Source organism: Salvelinus namaycush, chromosome 1 (assembly GCF_016432855.1).
Source record: "Salvelinus namaycush isolate Seneca chromosome 1, SaNama_1.0, whole genome shotgun sequence".
Classification (NCBI taxonomy): Eukaryota; Metazoa; Chordata; class Actinopteri; order Salmoniformes; family Salmonidae; genus Salvelinus; species Salvelinus namaycush.
The window spans coordinates 49,477,236-49,494,874 of record NC_052307.1 but is presented as its reverse complement, the minus strand read 5'-3'; the positions used below and the strand labels follow the sequence as shown (position 1 = coordinate 49,494,874).

Below are 17,639 nucleotides of genomic sequence, written 5' to 3'. Positions count from 1 at the left end.
TGGATTAAATTGTATTTTTTCCCTCATCAATCTTCACACAATACCCCATAATGACAAAGCAAAAACAGGTTTTTAGAAGTTTTTGCAAATGTATAAAAAGTTATAAACTGAAATATAGAATGTACTTAAGTATTCAGACCCTTTGGCAGCGATTACAGCCTCGAGTCTTCTTGGGTATGACACTACAAGGTTGGCACACCTGTATTTGGGGAGTTTCTCCCATTCTTCTCTGCAGATCCTCTCAAGCTCTGTCAGGTTGGATGGGGAGCGTTGCTGCACAGATTTTTTCAAGTCTCTCCAGAGATGTTCGATCGGGTTCAAGTCCGGGCTCTGGTTGGGTCACTCAAGGACATTGAGACTTGTCCCAAAGCCACTCCTGCATTCTCTTGGCTGTGTACTAAGGGTCGTTGTCCTGTTGGAAGGTGAACCTTCGCCCCAGTCTGAGATCCTGAATGCTCTGGAGCAGGTTTTCATCAAGGATCTCTCTGTACTTTGCTCTGTTCATCTTTGCCTCGATCCTGACTAGTTTCTCAGTCCCTACTGCTGGAAAACAACCCCACAGCATGATGCTGCCACCACCATGCTTCACCATACTGATGGTGCCAGGTTTCCTCCAGAAGTGACTCTTGGCATTCAGGCCAAAGTGTTCAGTCTTGGTTTCATCAGACCAGAGAATCTTGTTTCTCATGGTCTGAGAGTCTTTAGGTGCCTTTTGGCAAACTCCACGCGGGCTCTCATGTGCCTTTTACTGAGGAGTGACTTCCGTCTGGCCACTCTACCATAAAGGCCTGATTTGGTGGAGTGCTGCAGAGATGGTTGTCCTTCTGGAAGGTTCTCCCATCGCTACAGAGGAACCCTAGAGCTCTGTCAGATTGACCATCAGGTTCTTGGTCACCTCCCCCGATTGCTCAGTTTGGCCAGGCGGCCAGCTCTAGGAAGAGTCTTGGTGGTTCCAAACTTCTTCCATTTAAGAATGATGGAGGCCACTGTGTTCTTGGGAACCTTCAATGCTGCAGAAATGTTTTGGTACCCTTCCACAGATTTGTGCCTCGACACTATCCTGTCTCGGAGCTCTACGGACAATTCCCTCAACCTCATGGCTTGGTTTGCTGTGGGACCTTATATAGACAGTTGTGTGCCTTTCCAAATCATGTCCAATCAATTGAATTTACCACAGGTGGACTCCCAAGTTGTAGATACACCTCAAGCATGATCGTTAAATAGTACCCGCAAAAAACCAGTCTCAACGTCAACAGTGAAGAGGCGACTCCGGGATGCTGGCCTTCTAGGCAGAATTCCTCTGTCCAGTGTCTGTGTTCTTTTGCCCATTTTAATATTTTCATTTTATTGGCCAGTCTGAGATATGGCTTTTTCTTTGCAACTCTGCCTAGAAGGCATCCCGGAGTAAACTACTACTCAATATTGCGCAGTGACCTGTTGGCCTTCAAGAAGGCAGACGTTTCCATACTTTTTTGTAAAAATGGTCCCTCCCCATTAAGTCAAAATGTGATTAGTTGATTCCACTGTCACTCCAAAATGTTGCCCGAATACAGTTGAATGACCGATGCCTTCATCTAGCTTCTGATGGCCTAGCCAATGGCTGATTTAGCTTGCTAGATTTATCTCCCCAGAGACTTCAGTGTTACCCCTTTCCTTTGCAACAAAAAACTGAAGAGATTAAATCAGAACATCATTGAAAATAATAATAATAATAATAATTATAATTATTTTATAAATCCTTAGCCCGTAGAAGGCCTGAACTCTTACTATGGTGGTGATTTGACAAAATTACAATCATGGTCTTGAATTGGTCTCGCATTTTTCTGGTCTCGTTCTTGATTTGGTCTCGGACCTCGTGTCCCCCTTCTGGTCTCGGTCTTCGGCCCCCCCCCAGTCTTTGTCTTACTCGATTTGCTCTGGTCTTGGTCTTGAATCGGTCTCGTTTTAGGTGGTCACGAACACAACACTGGACAGCAGGTTTAATCAACCAATGACTTGAACTCTGCCGACTCAATAATTCTAAAATACAGCAATAGTGCATAAATATGTCTGAAACACTGTCTCATCACTCATAATTATGTAGCGAGACTGGAAAAACACCTCAAATACTGTCAAGAGGTTACGTTTCCCTTTTAAGTGCAAGGTGCAACAAATGCACATATTTTTGAAGGCAGCTGTTCAAGATTTCAAATAAATTGAGTAAAATTACGATAGCCTCAGGCTATAGTCAAAATCATTTTTTTTTCAACGGACACTCCTTAACTATCTTATGTCTAGCTGTGAGAAAAATACGTAGCTCATATTTCCTTTACTTTCGATAGGCTATGAATATGGCTTTGGGCTATAGGCTACGCTTTCGTAGTTTTATGCAAGTTCCATCTCAAAAAGTTGTTTATAGAGCCTAAAAACACAAGGTAACCAGGGGACTAATAATGAGAGAACAAACCATATCAATACCCTATAGAAACATCTAATGACAAGTTTAATCAAGTTTTAAGCTTATTAAGAAATAAATTATCCATGTGGGCCAAATAAAGTGGTGATCCTAACTGACCTAAGACAGGGAACTTTTACTTCGTATGTCAGGAATTTTGAAAAACTGAGTTTAAATGTACAGTTGAAGTTTACATACACCTTAGCCAAAAACATTTAAACTCAGTTTTTCACAATTCCTGATATTTAGTCCTCGTAAAAATTCCCTGTCTTAATTTATTTTAAGAATGTGAAATGTCAGAATATTAGTAGAGAGAATCATTTATTTCAGCTTTTATTTCTTTCATCACATTCCCAGTGGGTCAGAAGTTTACATACACTCAATTAGCATTTGGTAGCATTTCCTTTAAATTGTTTAACTTGGGTCAAATATTTCAGGTTGCCTTCCACAAGCTTCCCACAATAACTTGGGTGAATTTTGGCCAATTCCTCCTGACAGGGCTGGTGTAACTAAGTCAGGTTTGTAGGCATTACCATGAAATGCTTACTTATAAGCCCGTAACCAACAGTGCAGTTCAAAAAGAAGAAAATATTTACCAAGTAGGCTAAAATAAAAAGTAACAATAAATAGTAACACAATAAGAATAACGAGGCTATATACAGGGGGTACCGTTATCGAGTCAGTGTGTGGTGGGTCAGGTTAGTTGAGGTAATCTGTACATGTAGGTGGGGGCGAAGTGATTTATGCATAGGTAACAAACAAACAGCTAGTAGCAGCAGTGTACAAAAGAGAGGGGGGGTGTCAATGTAAATTGTCCAGTAGTGATTTTTATGAATTGTTCAGCAGTCAAATGGCTTCGGGGTAGAAGCTGTTGGGGAGCCTTTTGGTCCTAGACTTAGCACTCCGATACCGCTTGCCGTGTGGTAGCAGAGAAAACAGTCTTTAACTTGGGTGACTGGAGTCTGACAATTTTATGGGCTTTCCTCTGACACCGCCTACTATATAGGTCCTGGATGGCAGGAAGCTTGGCCATTCGCACTACCCTCTGTAGCACCTTACGGTCAGATGCCGAGCAGTTGCCATACCAGGCGGTGATGCAACCGGTCAGGATGCTCTTGATGGTGCAGCTGTAGAACCTTTTGAGGATCTGGGAGCCCATGCCAAATCTTTTCAGTCCTGAGGGGGAAAAGGTTTTGTCGTGCCCTCTTCATGACTGTCTTGGTAATTTTGGACAATGATCGTTCGTTGGTGATGTGGACACCAAGGAACTTGAAACTCTCAACCCGCTCCACTATAGCCCCGTCGATGTTAATGGGGGCCTGTTCGGTCCGCCTTTTCCTGTAGTCCACGATCAGCTCCTTTGTCCCGCTCACATTGAGGTAGAAGTTGTTGTCCTGGCACCACACTGCCAGTTCTGACGACCTCCCTATAGGCCGTCTCATTGTTGTCGGTGATCAGGCCTACCACTGTTGTGTCGTCAGCAAACTTAATGATGGCGTTGGAGTTGTGTTTGGCTATGCAGTCGTGGGGGAACAGGGAATACAGGAGGGGACTAAGTACACACCCCTGATTGGCACTAGTGTTAAGGATCAGCGTGGCAGACGTATTGTTGCCTACTCTTACCACCTGGGGGCGGCCCGCCAGGAAGTCCAGGATCCAGTTGCAGAGGGAGGTGTTTAGTCCCAGAGTCATTAGCTTAGTGATGAGCTTCGTGGGCACTATGGTGTTGAAAGCTAAGCTGTTGTCAATGAACAGAATTTTCACATAGGTGTTCCTTTTGTCCAGGTGAGAAAGGGCAGTGTGGAGTGCGATTGAGATTGTGTCATCTGTGGATCTGTTGAGGCGGTATGTGAATTGGAGTGGGTCTAGGGTGTCCGGGAGGATGGTGTTGATGTGAGCCATGACCAGCCTTTCAAAGCACTTCAAGGCTACCGACGTGAGTGCCATGGGGCTGTAATCATTTAGGCAGGTTACCTTTGCTTCCTTAGGCACCGAGACTATGGTGGTCTGCTTGAAACATGTAGGTATTACAGACTCGGTCAGGGAGAGGTTGAAAATGTCAGTGAAGACACTACACGTCCTGGTCTTCCGTCTGACCCAGAAGCTTTGTGAATGTTGACCGGTTTAAAGGTCTTGCTCACATCGGCAACCGAGACCGTTATCCCAGTCATCCGGAACAGCTGGTGCTCTCGTGCATGCTTCAATGTTGCTTGCCTCGAAGCAAGCATAAAAGGCATTTCACTCGTCTGGTAGGCTTGCACCACTGGGAAGCTCGCATCTGGATTTCCCTTTGTAGCCCTTAATAGTTTTCAAGCCCTGCCACATCCGACGAGCATCAGAGCCGGTGTAGTAGGATTCAATATTAATCCTGTATTGACGTTTTGCTTGTTTGATGGTTCGTCTGAGGGCATAGCGGGATTTCTTAAAGTGTCCGGATTAGTCTCCCGCTCCTTGAAAGCGGCAGCTCTAGCATTTAGCTCAATGCGGATGTTGCCTGTATTCCATGACTTCTGGTTGGGATATGTACGTAGAGTCACTGTGGGGAGGACGTCGTCGATGGACTTATTGATGAGGCCAATGACTGAGGTGGTGTATTTTTCAATGCCATTGAATAAATCCCGGAACATATTCCAGTCTGTGCTAGCAAAACAGTCCTGTAGTTTAGCATCCGCTTCATTAGACCAGTTCCGTATTGAGCGAGTCACTGGTACTTCCTGCTTTAGTTTTTGCTTTGCTTGTAAGCAGGAATCAGGAGGATAGAATTGTCGTCAGATTTGCCAAATGGAGGGCGTGGGAGAGCTTTGTATGCATCTCTGTGTGTGGAGTAAATGTGGTCTAGGATTTTTTCCCCCCCTGGTTGCACATTTAACATGCTGGTTAAAATTTGGTATAACTGATTTAAGTTTGTCCTATCGTGATTTAGGAGAAACTTAAATCAAAGGTTGACATCGCCCAACCCTAGTTGAAGGACAAATAGAACAAATTGTAACCTCTATTTTAGTACTGATTGCATTGAGATTCTGTGAAAGTGGCTCTCTAAAGTCAGTGGTGTGTTTTAGGGATGTATTTCCAGGTAACTCGATATGCTTTGAAGCTCTATGGGATTAGAGGAATGATCACACACAGAATCTGTGACAGACCTGGACTTTGCAGGGGATTACGGAACTGTCTTAAACAGCGGAGATCTCCTGCTTTGCTTCCTCCTTTTTCACGATCTCTCCCGTCGTACATAGGCATTCCTGTATTTGGATTGTTTGCCCACTAAAGCTATTCTATCCCTCTTTCCTGAAGACTCCTCTTATTCTTTCATCCTTTTCTATTTGGAAATAACTACTTCCCACCAACTTCCCCCCCAACATCCTGCCAGTTGTGGTCATGCCCTTCACAGCGGTGCTAAAGAACGTTTGCCCCTTTCAGGCCTTGCTGTTTGGACCCTGGAGAAAAGGGAGGTATGGCGGTCCAAAGATATAGTGTCCCTGGTCTGAAAGAGGAACTACAATGTCTCTATTGGTCCCGGGCTGGCGGGAGGTGCGCTTGAGGTGCCCCAGAGGAGTGTTTGGCATTCCCCTCCTGTTTTGTGAGTGTTTGACAGGTGAAATAGTGTGGGAACCACAGGGAGGGTTTTCGTTAAAATGCTTTTTGTTGCGCCTGTCGGGGATGTGGAGGTGCGGAGTGAATGCTCAATAGCTCTGTAGGAGCCAGCGGTGAATGGACAAAATGGCCTCCAGTGGTAACTTCCTGTGTCTAAACTGTCCTCTCTCCGGAGCCTTCAACAGAAGGGGCCAAGTGAGGATTGCAGTGATATAAGGGGAGAATTAAAATAAGTAATGGTTGTTGTTGATGCCAGGTGTGTGTGTGCCCTTACCCGTGTGTGGGTGCCTTTGGTTTTGTGTCTCCTGGCTTGGCCTGGTTGGGAGAGCGCCGTGCTAACAGATTAGCTACACGTTCCACACAGACAGTGTGTGGTCGGTCACGAGTAACTCCTGCACTGGGGGAGAGATGTGAATGTGGACCATCATGATCTATACAGCCAACTCTGCGTCCACACTCTAGGCCTAGTTGATTGTTTTCATAAATTAAAATCGCACATTGGGCCTCATCGTAAATCAACCTTGATGTCATTATAGCAGCAATGACAATTATGTTATTAGTTCTCTATAATATCTCGTTTGCTCGGTCCAAACCTTTGAGGCAGCAGAGGACTTTTCACAGGATCGGGTAGGGGGGACAGATGGAGCTTGTGGGGGAGGGGTGGTCATCCACTTTTTGACAATTTGGGAAATAGGAGGGTCATTTGGGGTCCTGAGAACCCCGAAAAATGTGAGGCGCAGCTTTCTCATAGTCTCTCCTTCCTCTATTCTCCTGTTCCTCCTTTCGATTCAGTCTGTTTTCCTCGCTATTGCCAACGAAAGGCAGTGGGAGCAGGGAGAGAGGGGAAAGGGTGGCATAGGAGAGCGAGTGGGACATGGACAAGGGAAAGGAGAAAGAACCAGTGAGAGGAGAGATACGAAGTGAGAAAAAGAAGGGGGAGGGTGGTGGTAGCAAAGGAAGTCGTTTTATTAACTATGATACTCTGATGGAGTGAGGTATGAGGAATGAGTAATATGGGGCTTTTCTAGCTTTGGGCTGTTTTAAGAAAGAGAAGGAGAGCTAGAGGGAAAAAAGAGCGAAGAGAGGGATTGTTCGGAGTGAGTGCCTAGCAAGGGCCATTGTTCATCCCTCCCTTTTCAGCTAAAGGAGACAGGAGAGGTTCACACACCACTTTCAGGCATCCCGCTGGGCACCCCGGAAGGGGGCCTTTGCAGCCGGTAAAGAGGGCTCGGCCATACGGATAAATCACACTGAATGGAGGGGTCTGTGGTTTCTGTTTTATTCTCTTTCCAAAAAGGAGCCAGAGAGAGAGAATTCAACCACAACCACAGGTTGTCCGCCTCGGTTCTAGCATGGTCTTGCCTTCAAGTCAAGAATTTAATGTGGGTTTTGTTGTTGTGTGTCTCACACGTGCAATTTTGCACGTTTGTGACTCTTAAAACCCACACCAATCAATCTTGAGCTACTAAGTGTCACATCATCTGTCTACAAAACAGCCATCTATTGTCTAACTTAACGCACTGTGAAAACTGTTTTGGGGACAGAATGAGTCGCCCTAAAAATCTTCCCTGGCTGAAACACGTGTTTGACCCAGGCCCAAACTCTTCTAGGAACTACTATCAACTTCTAGGATGTTGTTCTCCAGTGTCTGGAGAAAGGACAGGGTGACAACATGGTGGATGATGACAAATTGGTCATTGTAAGGTGGCGTCTTATAGCCAGTCACATTCTGCTGAGCGGTCTTCTTCAGAACAAGACTTTCCACAGACAGGATGTGTGTGTGTGTGTGTGTGTGTGTGTGTGTGTGTGTGTGTGTGTGTGTGTGTGTGTGTGTGTGTGTGTGTGTGTGTGTGTGTGTGTGTGTGTGTGTGTGTGTGTGTGTGTGTGTGTGTACTCAAGTGTTTGTGTATGCGTGCTTGTTTGAGACAATTATTTTATAGGTCAGTGTTGGACTGATAGCAGTGCCCTACTGCAAGCCATACATAAAGCCCCGCCTTATCTCAGCTCACTGGTCACCATAGCAGCACCCACCCGTAGCACGCGCTCCAGCAGGTATATTTCACTGGTCACCCCCAAATCCAATTCCTCCTTTGGACGCCTTTCCTTCCAGTTCTCTGCTGCCAACGACTGGAACGAATTGCAAAAATCAGTGAAGCTGGAGACTCACATCTCCCTCACTAGCTTTAAGCACCAGCTGTCAGAGCAGCTCACAGATCACTGTGCCTGTAAATAGCCCATCCAACTACCTCATCCCCATACTGTTATTTTTTTTGTTTTCCTTTGCACCCCAGTATCTACTTGCACATTCATCTTCTGCACATCTATCACTCCAGTGTTTTAATGGCTAAATTGTAATTATTTCGCCACTATGGCCTACTTATTGCCTTACCTCCCTTATTTGCACACACTGTATATAGACTTTTCTATTGTGTTATTGACTGTATGTTTGTTTATTCCATATGTAACTCTGTGTTGTTGTTTGTGTCGCACTGCTTTGCTTTATCTTGGCCAGGTCGCAGTTGTAAATGAGAACTTGTTCTCAACTGGCCTACCTGGTTAAATAAAGGTGAAATAAAAATAAATAAATATAAACTCTACTCATATTGGCAAACTCAGACATTTTCAAATGTAATGAGCTCCATGTCGTGAACTAATGTCTTATTGTTATGGAACATGTGGACTCGCTGACTCTTCAACACAATATCTACATGGCCATTGTGCACTTTTCATTACAAGCCATTAGGGAATGGGTATTTGAAATTATTTAGCTATTCGAATAATATCCTGCATTTTCTCTCAGATATCCGGATAGTAATGAAGAAAAATAAAATGCCACAACAGCAGACACTGCGCAGTTGTTTTCAAGGGGGCTATACCGGTAGTCTTTGGCTAACAGTAGCCTAGGCTAACAGCAACAGTGAAAGAGCGGTCTGATGTTTAAAAATGAGTTTTCTGGCGAGTGTTTTACATTGATCTGTGTCAGGTCTTGTGGACCCTCCATTGGTGCGCGCCTGTACTAGGCTAATTGCTATTTAAAGTGGGGGAAATAGTATACAGTTGTCAGGGCTGACTGGAGGGCTAAATAGGCTATGAAAGTAAAATGCCTTTTCCTGGAAAACGCAACCCATATCCCGTAGCCCATGAGAGAGAAAATGAGCTTGAAAATAATACAACCACTTTGTGCGTCCTCAGTTCGTAGGCTACTTACAGTAACTATAAACGATGTACTGTCGAAGCCACGTGACATCTTAAGCAGCAGTAGCTCAGAGCGCCGTACATAAACGTTGAATTTCATTGAGACAAAGCTTTTGCATTGTTAAAATAGGCCTACAAAAATGATTTACAAATGAATATTAACATCCGTTCGGATATCTGGATATTCTATTAACCATGCCCGTCCCTAGAAGCCATTGAGAATAGACAAGATGCATTCCAGTTATTATTTTTACTATAAATGTTTGAACCCTGTAGATGGCTTTCTTTATGGCTCTAATGGTGGATATTGGATCTGTGTGGGTCTCCCTATCTGCTCTTTTCATCCAGCCTCACTCTGAGCCCATAAAGTGAGTTACAGCTTGCCTGGATGGAGTAATCCCATTTTATTACACATATATCCCTTCAGTCTGAGATCACATTCACAGGCTGAGAGTGACTGGCTTGGCCAGAGGAAGGATCTGTCAACCCACACTGCTCCTAGAGGCTGTTCAAGAACATTGTGCTTTCCAGTGTTCAGAGCTAGTGAACAACTGGCAGATATAGGCAGGGGACATGTCTCGATGGCCTAAAGTAGCCTTCTTCCCTCGTCTCCTTTTTTCCTTCATGTGTGCTGACCCACAAAGACAGGAAAGTGGAGCAAGGTATAGTGGGGTCATGCCTACTGGATGCACCAACTGTACATACCCAGGTTATTTTATATCAGTACAATGAAGGAAAGGAGAGTAGAAGAGGAATCAACTAGACTATTGAGATGCACCCAGACTATTCTCCAATCATCAGTCAGAAAGGAATACTATAATTTTGCCATGGCTCTCTCCCTATCGCTTTCCAGTTCTACTCATCTTTCACCTCATTCTTGTTTGATTCATAGCTGGAGTGGATTTCACTCTGTTAGCATGTGTACTCATTTTCAGGGTCTGTGTCTGAGGCAGGGGGATTGGGTGATCGATAAGGCACAGAGAGGGGCCCTAGTCTCCGAAGGGGTTTGGGTTGCACATAGGAGTTCAGAGGCTTGGCCCAGACAGGAGGCTTGTATTGTAGACTACTGTACTGGATCTTGTGCTGGACTGGACTTGGGCCAGACGATAGGGTTACATACACATACACACACCTAAACACTGTGGCTTCAGCAGCATTCCTTGTATGCTGTGGAGAAAGACCGCTGGAATCAGAATTCCCCACCCCAAACATCGGTCACGGACGCACGCACACATACACACATAATGTTCATACTCAGCTAGCCAATTCAGCCAAGCCCATCTCTCTGTCTCCTTCCTCAGCCAAGCCCATCTTTCAAGCCCATGCCTCTCTCTCTATCTCTCTCCTGGGGGGTTGGGTTACCGTTTGTGTGTGTTGACCCTATATTACAATGATCAGCTTTCCAAGATCCTGTGTGGGTGTGGACGTGCGGGTGCTGGCTCTGCTGTAATTTCCCCATACATACGCTCATTTATAGTAGTACATTAGAAGTTAAATGAGTTAACATTGGGTGCTGGTGAAAACAGGTGGTAGTAGAAATAACTTTTTTCTTGACTTGTAGTACCACCAAATATGAAATAGCCAATTCTAGAATAGCCTATTATGTGTTAGTGGACTGCTGTAGGTAGTGGTAGATTGTGGGATGGGTTGTGTTTTCCCTGGAGGACCACCTGTCTAGCTCTGGCCATGCCGAGGGTCCTATGGGGCTCTATGCTCATATGCACACATGCACCCCCGCGTTTGGCAGCAAAGATGAAACCCTCACTACCTGGAAGGAAGTGAGGTTTTGGCTTACCCCCCACACTCTCTCTCACACACACACCCAGGTGAGCTCTTATCTCTCTCTGATTGTTGTGTACTGTCTGTCATGGCAGTGCCTCTGAAAGACCAGTGCCACAATGCCTGGCTGGCAATGAATTGTGGGGGAATGACGTGTTCCCTTTTAAGATAAGTACCTGGAGAGGTTTCCGTCATCAAGTCTATTTATTCAGGTATTGATCTTACAATCGCCTCTAAAGATGGAATCCACATTAGGGGAAACAGCGCCACTGTTTGCCCAGCACCTTTTATCGTTTTTGTTTTGTTGACGAAACAGCGGTGAGGTGTCGTGCAGCGAAAAAAATAAAGAAATTGCAGTGCATATTCTGCTGTTCTATCATGCGTGCAATGATGTCGGAGAAAAAAAGTGTTTGTTGTTTTCAATCACTTTGTTGTAATAGCCTATCCCAAACGGACGTGGCAGTTTCACCATTAAGGATTACAGTTTAGACACATTATTTTAGAAATGTTTCGAACCCCCAAAAATTATATTATTCAAAGGTATATGATTGAAGTACAGTTTAACTGCCAAAATAATGGAAACACTTAAGTAAATGTGGGATACAAAGTCTATTGAAAGCACAGGTGTGGTTCCTGAGTTAATTGAGCAATTGACTTAAAGATGGTGTCGTACTGAATGGCTGTGTCATTTCTTACAACCAACAACTTTTGAACATCAGATCGGCAGTTACTTACCACAATACTAGTTTCAACTTCGACTCATGACTCGCCCTTTGGCTCTTTCTGTAATTCCATCCCAATTTTCGGGCTACCCAAGAGGAAATGCCGACCTTACAAAGGCAAGAGGGGGGATTCTAGCGAGATTAAGGCAAAGGGAGAACAAGCCATTCTCCTCCCTCCATCTTATCTCCTCAATATTCACTCAATTCACTCAATAATAAGATGGATTACCTCCGATTGCGGATTTGCTACCAACGGGACTCTCGAAACTTCAATATTCTCTGCTTTTCCCGAAACATGGCTCTCGGACAAGATACCCTCTATGGCTATCCAATGGATTCTCTATTCACTGTGCCGACAGGTCAGTGGAGTCAGGGAAACAGTGCGGTGGAGGTGTCGACCCATTTGCTCACCTGTCTTGGAATACTTGATGGTTAAATGCCGACCCTTTTACCTCCCAGTGGAGTTTTCAGCTGTTATTGTTACTGTTGTATAAATTCCACCAGGACAAGACAAATAAGCTGGCACTTAACGAACTGTACGAGGCTATAACCAAGCAGGAAAACATACATCCAGAGGCTGCTTTTCCAGTTGCTGGCAATTTTAATTCTGCATCATTAAGACACGTGATGCCTGAACTTCCATCAGCACGTCCCCCTCGCCACTAAGGGCGATACATTCCTAGACCACTGTTATTCTACCCACAAGCAAGCATACAAGGCCCCCCCTCGTCCGTCATTCAACAAATCAGACCATGACTCCGTACTCCTTCTTTCTGTTTACAAGCAGAAGCTCAAACAGGAATTGCTCATGACTCGCTCCGTTGAGAAATGGTCTCCAGAATCAGATATTATCCTATGGGACTGCTTTGTTAGCGCTGATTGGAATATGTTTCGGGACAACGCCGATAACATCGAGCGAACAACCTCATTCACCGGCTTCATTAGGAATAGCCCCTCTCTTCTTTGTCCCCAAGCATACTTCCAAAGTTGTGGCAAAATGGCTTAAGGACAACAAAGTCAAGGTATTGGAGTGGCCATCACAAAACCCTGACCTCAATCCCATAGAAAATTTGTGGGCAGAACTGAAAAAGTGTGTGCGAGCAAGGAGGCCTAAAACCTGACTCAGTTACACCAGCTATGTCAGGAGGAATGGGCCAAAATTCACCCAACTTATTGTGGGAAGCTTGTGGAAGGCTACCTAAAACGTTTAACCCAAGTTAAACAATTTAAAGGCAATGCTACCAAATACTAATTGAGTGTGTGTAAACGTCTGACCCACTGGGAATGTGATGAAAGAAATAAAAGCTGAAATAAATCATTCTCTCTACTAATATTCTGACATTTCACATTCTTAAAATCAAGTGTTGATCCTAACTGACTTAAGACATGGAATTTTTACTAGGATTAAATGTCAGAATTGTGAGAAACTGCGTTTAAATGTTTTTGGCTAAGGTATATGTAAACTTCCGACTTCAACTGTATGTGTATGTGAACAATACAATTTGATTTGTTTTGAAGGAAGACCCAACCGTGATCTGCCAACCATTGCCTCGCTACCAGATGAACTCAATACATTTTATGCACGCTTTGACAATAACGTTGTGCCGTGTGTGAGACCCCGAAGGTTGGGTGATCTCGCTCTCCGAGGCCGTTGTGAGTAAAGTCTTTAATCAGGTCAACACTTGCAAGGCCGTGGGGCCTGATGGTATTCAGGGGCACGTTCTCAAAGCATGTGCAGAATAGCTGGCAGGTATATTCAGTCATTTTAAACCTCTCCTTGTCCCTGTCTGTAATCCCAACATTTTAAGATGACCACCATCATTCCTGTTCCCAAGAACTCTAAAGCTTCATGCCACAATGACTACCACCCTGTAGCACTCATCTGTAATCATGAAGTGCTTTCAGAGGCTGGTTATGGCACACATTAACTTTACCATCCCAGACACTCTAGACCCACTCCAATTTGCATACCGCCCCAACAGATCAATAGACTACACAATCTTAATTGCGCTGCCCTCACCCACCTAGATAAAAGGAATACTTATGTGAGAATGTTGCTCATTGACTACAGCTCAGCGTTCAACACAATTTCCCCTCCAAGCTCATCACCAAGCTTAGGGCCCTGGGACTGAACACCTCCCTCTGCAACTTTAATCCTAGACTTCCTGACGGCCGGACCCCAGGTGGTGAGAGTTGGCAACATCACTTCCTCCACGTTGACCCTCAACACGGGGGCCCCTTAGCGGTGTGCCTAGTCCCCTCCTCTACTCACCCACAACTGCGTGGCCACGCACGACTCCAACACCATCATCAAGTTTGTTGACGACACAATGGTGGTAGGCCTGATCACCGGCAACGATGAGACAGCCTGCAGGGAGGAGGTCAGTGACCTGGCAGTGTGGGCCCCCATCCTCATTGACAGGGCTGCAGTGGAGCTAGTCGAGAGCTTCAAGTTCTTCAGTGTCCAAATCACTAAGAACATAAAATGGTCCACATACGCACACCGTTGTGAAGAAGGCACGACAGCGCCTCTTCCCCCTCAGGAGGTTGAGAAGGTTTGGCATGGGCCCTCAAATCTTCAACAAGTTCTACAGCTGAACCATTGAGAGCATCTTGACTGGCTGCATCACTGCTTGGTATGGCAATAGCACCGCCCTCGATCACTTGGCGCTACAGAGTGTGGTACAGACAGCCCAGTACATCACTGCGGCCGAGCTCCCTGCCATCCATGACCACTATATCAGGTGGTGTGAAAGGAAGGCCCGGACAATCGTTTGACTACTACCACCCTAGCCATTGATTGTTCTCTCTGCTTCCACACGACAAGCAGTACCAGTGCATCAAGTCTGACACCAACATGCTCCTGATCAGCTTTTATCCCCATGCCATAAGACTGCTATTTAGCAATCAAAATGACTACACAGACTTTATGAGTTGACCTTATTTTATTCTTGCACTGTCTTTTCACATTCACAAAGCCCTACATCCAGGCTATATTACAACCGGCCGTGATTGGGACTCCCATAGGGCGGCGCACAATTGGTCCCGCGTCGTTCGGGTTTGACCCGTGTAGGCCGTCATTGTAAATAAGAATTTGTTCTTAACTTACTTGCCTAGTTAAATAAAGGTAAAACAAAAATAAAAGCACACTGATACTCCAACACACATACAAACACTCACTCCATCATTTGCTCACACAAACAGAATATGCACATACAGTTATACTGACCCACTCACATACAATCATCATACTCTGTTTATCATATATCCTGATGCCAAGTCACCTTACCCCTATACATATCTACCTCCATCACTCCAGTATCCCTGCACATTGTAAATATGGTACTGGAACTGACTGACCCTGTATATAGTATGCTTACTTACTTTATCATGTTCTTTTTATTTCTTATTTCTATATATTGTGTATTTTTGATCTACCTTGTTGTTTTTAGTATTACATTGTTATTGATTACTGCATTGTTGGGGTTAGAACTTGTAATTGTGCATGTGACATACAAAACTTGATACATTGAAACAATTAACATTCCATCATGCTTCGAGTCATATATAAAAATGCTGGGCAGGCCATTATTTTGTCTACCTTGGCTATGCCCCCATAGGATGACAATGCCCCATCCACAGGGCACAAGTGGTCACTGAATGGTTTGATGAGTATGAAATTGATGTAAACCAAATGCCATGGCACTCTCAGTTACCAGATCTCAACCCAGTTGAACAAATGTGGAGCAGCGCCTGAGACAGTGTTTCCAACAATACACCAAATGATGAAATTTCATGTGGAAGAATGGTGTCGCATCCCTCCAATAGAGTTCCAGAGACTTGTAGAATCTATGCCAAAGTGCATCGAAGCTGTTCTGGCATCCTATTAATACACTTTATGTTTGTGTTTTCTTTATTTTGGCAGTTACCTGTATGTCTATCCACAGCTATTACTGTTCACTCATATGGTTTGAGTTTAATGAATCCACTCAACTTGTGGTTTCATTTTCTCTCTCTCTGTGTGTGTGTGTGTGCGTGTGTGCGTGTGTGCGTGTGTGCGTGTGTGCGTGTGTGCGCGTGTGTGTGCGTGTGTGTGTGTGTGTGTGTGTTCAAAAACACACGCGAGTTTGTGTGTGTTTTTGTATTGAACCCTGTCATTTTATAGGTCTTCTCAGTGCAAGTGGCCTGTGCTGTTTAAAGCATGTTGACAAATGCAGCCTCTCTCATGTGGCTCCATGTGACATGACTGCTCTGCCAACCCTAGACACAAGGCTCTAATTTAGTCCAACATAAACCCTCACTTAGAAAGCCATTCATATAGGCCTGCATATACAACCCTGCTCATGGAAACCCATACACACTCATGTAAATTTAGCATAGATTCAATTGTTGATCAGCATGCACCAACCCAAATGAACAGTATTAGTTACGACCCGATCAAGTCTAAGAGGAGTAGTGTCTGTGTGAGCGTGTGTGTGTGTGGCTGTATGATGCTCCAGATAATTCCTTGTCTGATCTAGATTCTATGGGGTAAGAAAGGAACAGTGTTTTCAGGCTTTCTGTCTTTGTCATCAGTCATTAGGGCCTTAGTTCTAGCCTGGTCCATTGTTCTATGTGTCTGAAAGGGACAGGGACTGGAGACACTAAGGAGGGACCACACGCCTCAGGGGAGAGATTAGAAAGAGAAGGAGCCAGACATTTTTTTGTCTTTGTCGTGTTAGAAGCTTTTGGGAAGAGAGGGTGGGAGAGAATGAAGGAAAAGAAAACAGAAGAGAAGGATGGGGAGAGAGGGAGAGAGGAAGGGATAGAGGGAGATAAATGAAAAGAGAGGCCATTAATTTAGTGCTGTGGGAGGTTTCTGAAGGTTAGTGTGCGTTTGGTGCCAGGCTCTCCTGGGTTGACTGATGCCTTTGTGAAGAGGCCAGGAACGAACCACACACACACACACACACAGTCTTTAACTGAGTTCAAAGAGAGAGAGAAATGGGAGGCTTTTTTCACTCCCTGTAATGGACCCGATTTGCTGAGATTCATATAAAGTTGGGGTATTTTTTGTTGTTGCTTAATATTGTTTAGTGCAGCCTACTACACACACTCTTGAAGGCTCTCAGTGGAAAACATCTCACACACACACTTCACCCATTTCTCATTGAAGCCGTCAGCCTCTTTCAAAGGGGCTAAAAGCATCTCAAGAGGCATCGCAGCCTTACTCATGTCCATATGCAAGCACACACACACACACACACAAAACGGATGGGTACACACTCTCACTTGCGTACAGTGTTCACACAGAACGCCTTAACATAATGGAAGCCAGTAAAATGAAGGCCAGATATATGTATTGTACTACTTTAGCACAAGACTGTGGTTCAGCCCCAGCTGAAAACATATCCATTGCGCACGCGCACACACACACACACACACACACACACACACACACACACACACACACACACACACACACACACACACACACACACACACACACACACACACACACACACACATCCTTCTCTGGTATGCGTAATACCATTATTTGATGTGTGTGTGTTCAGGATAGATGGAGTGTATAAATGCACCAGTCTTGGCTACCAGGCTTATAACACAGCTCATTGGGTTTATGACAGTCAGACTACATGAGTGAATGAGGCTGCTGAGGCTTTCATAAGCATATCTCACAGCTCTGCTATGGCATATTTTCCTTCCGATATATTGATCTTGATATGGTCTGTGCTCATAGGTGCAGTAGGTAACAGTTTTTTTGTTTGTTATGGTTTGACTCAAGGCTGTGTTAGCCTATTTAACTAAAGCAGTGGTGGGCATACTTTTTGGCTCGAGGGCCACAGCTCTTAGGGCTGGTTTCCCGGACAAAGATTAAGCCTAGTCCCAGACTAAAAATCTATTTCATTGGAGATTCA

The 17,639-nt window shown here is 44.7% G+C and overlaps 1 protein-coding gene across 1 annotated transcript in view; it reads left to right on the top strand.

Annotated features, from left to right (window-relative positions):
- The window catches only part of LOC120045143 (low-density lipoprotein receptor-related protein 4-like), a 231,412-nt gene that overhangs the window by 70,588 nt on the left and 143,185 nt on the right, over positions 1-17,639 (top strand). The gene's annotated exons all lie outside the window — the stretch shown is intronic.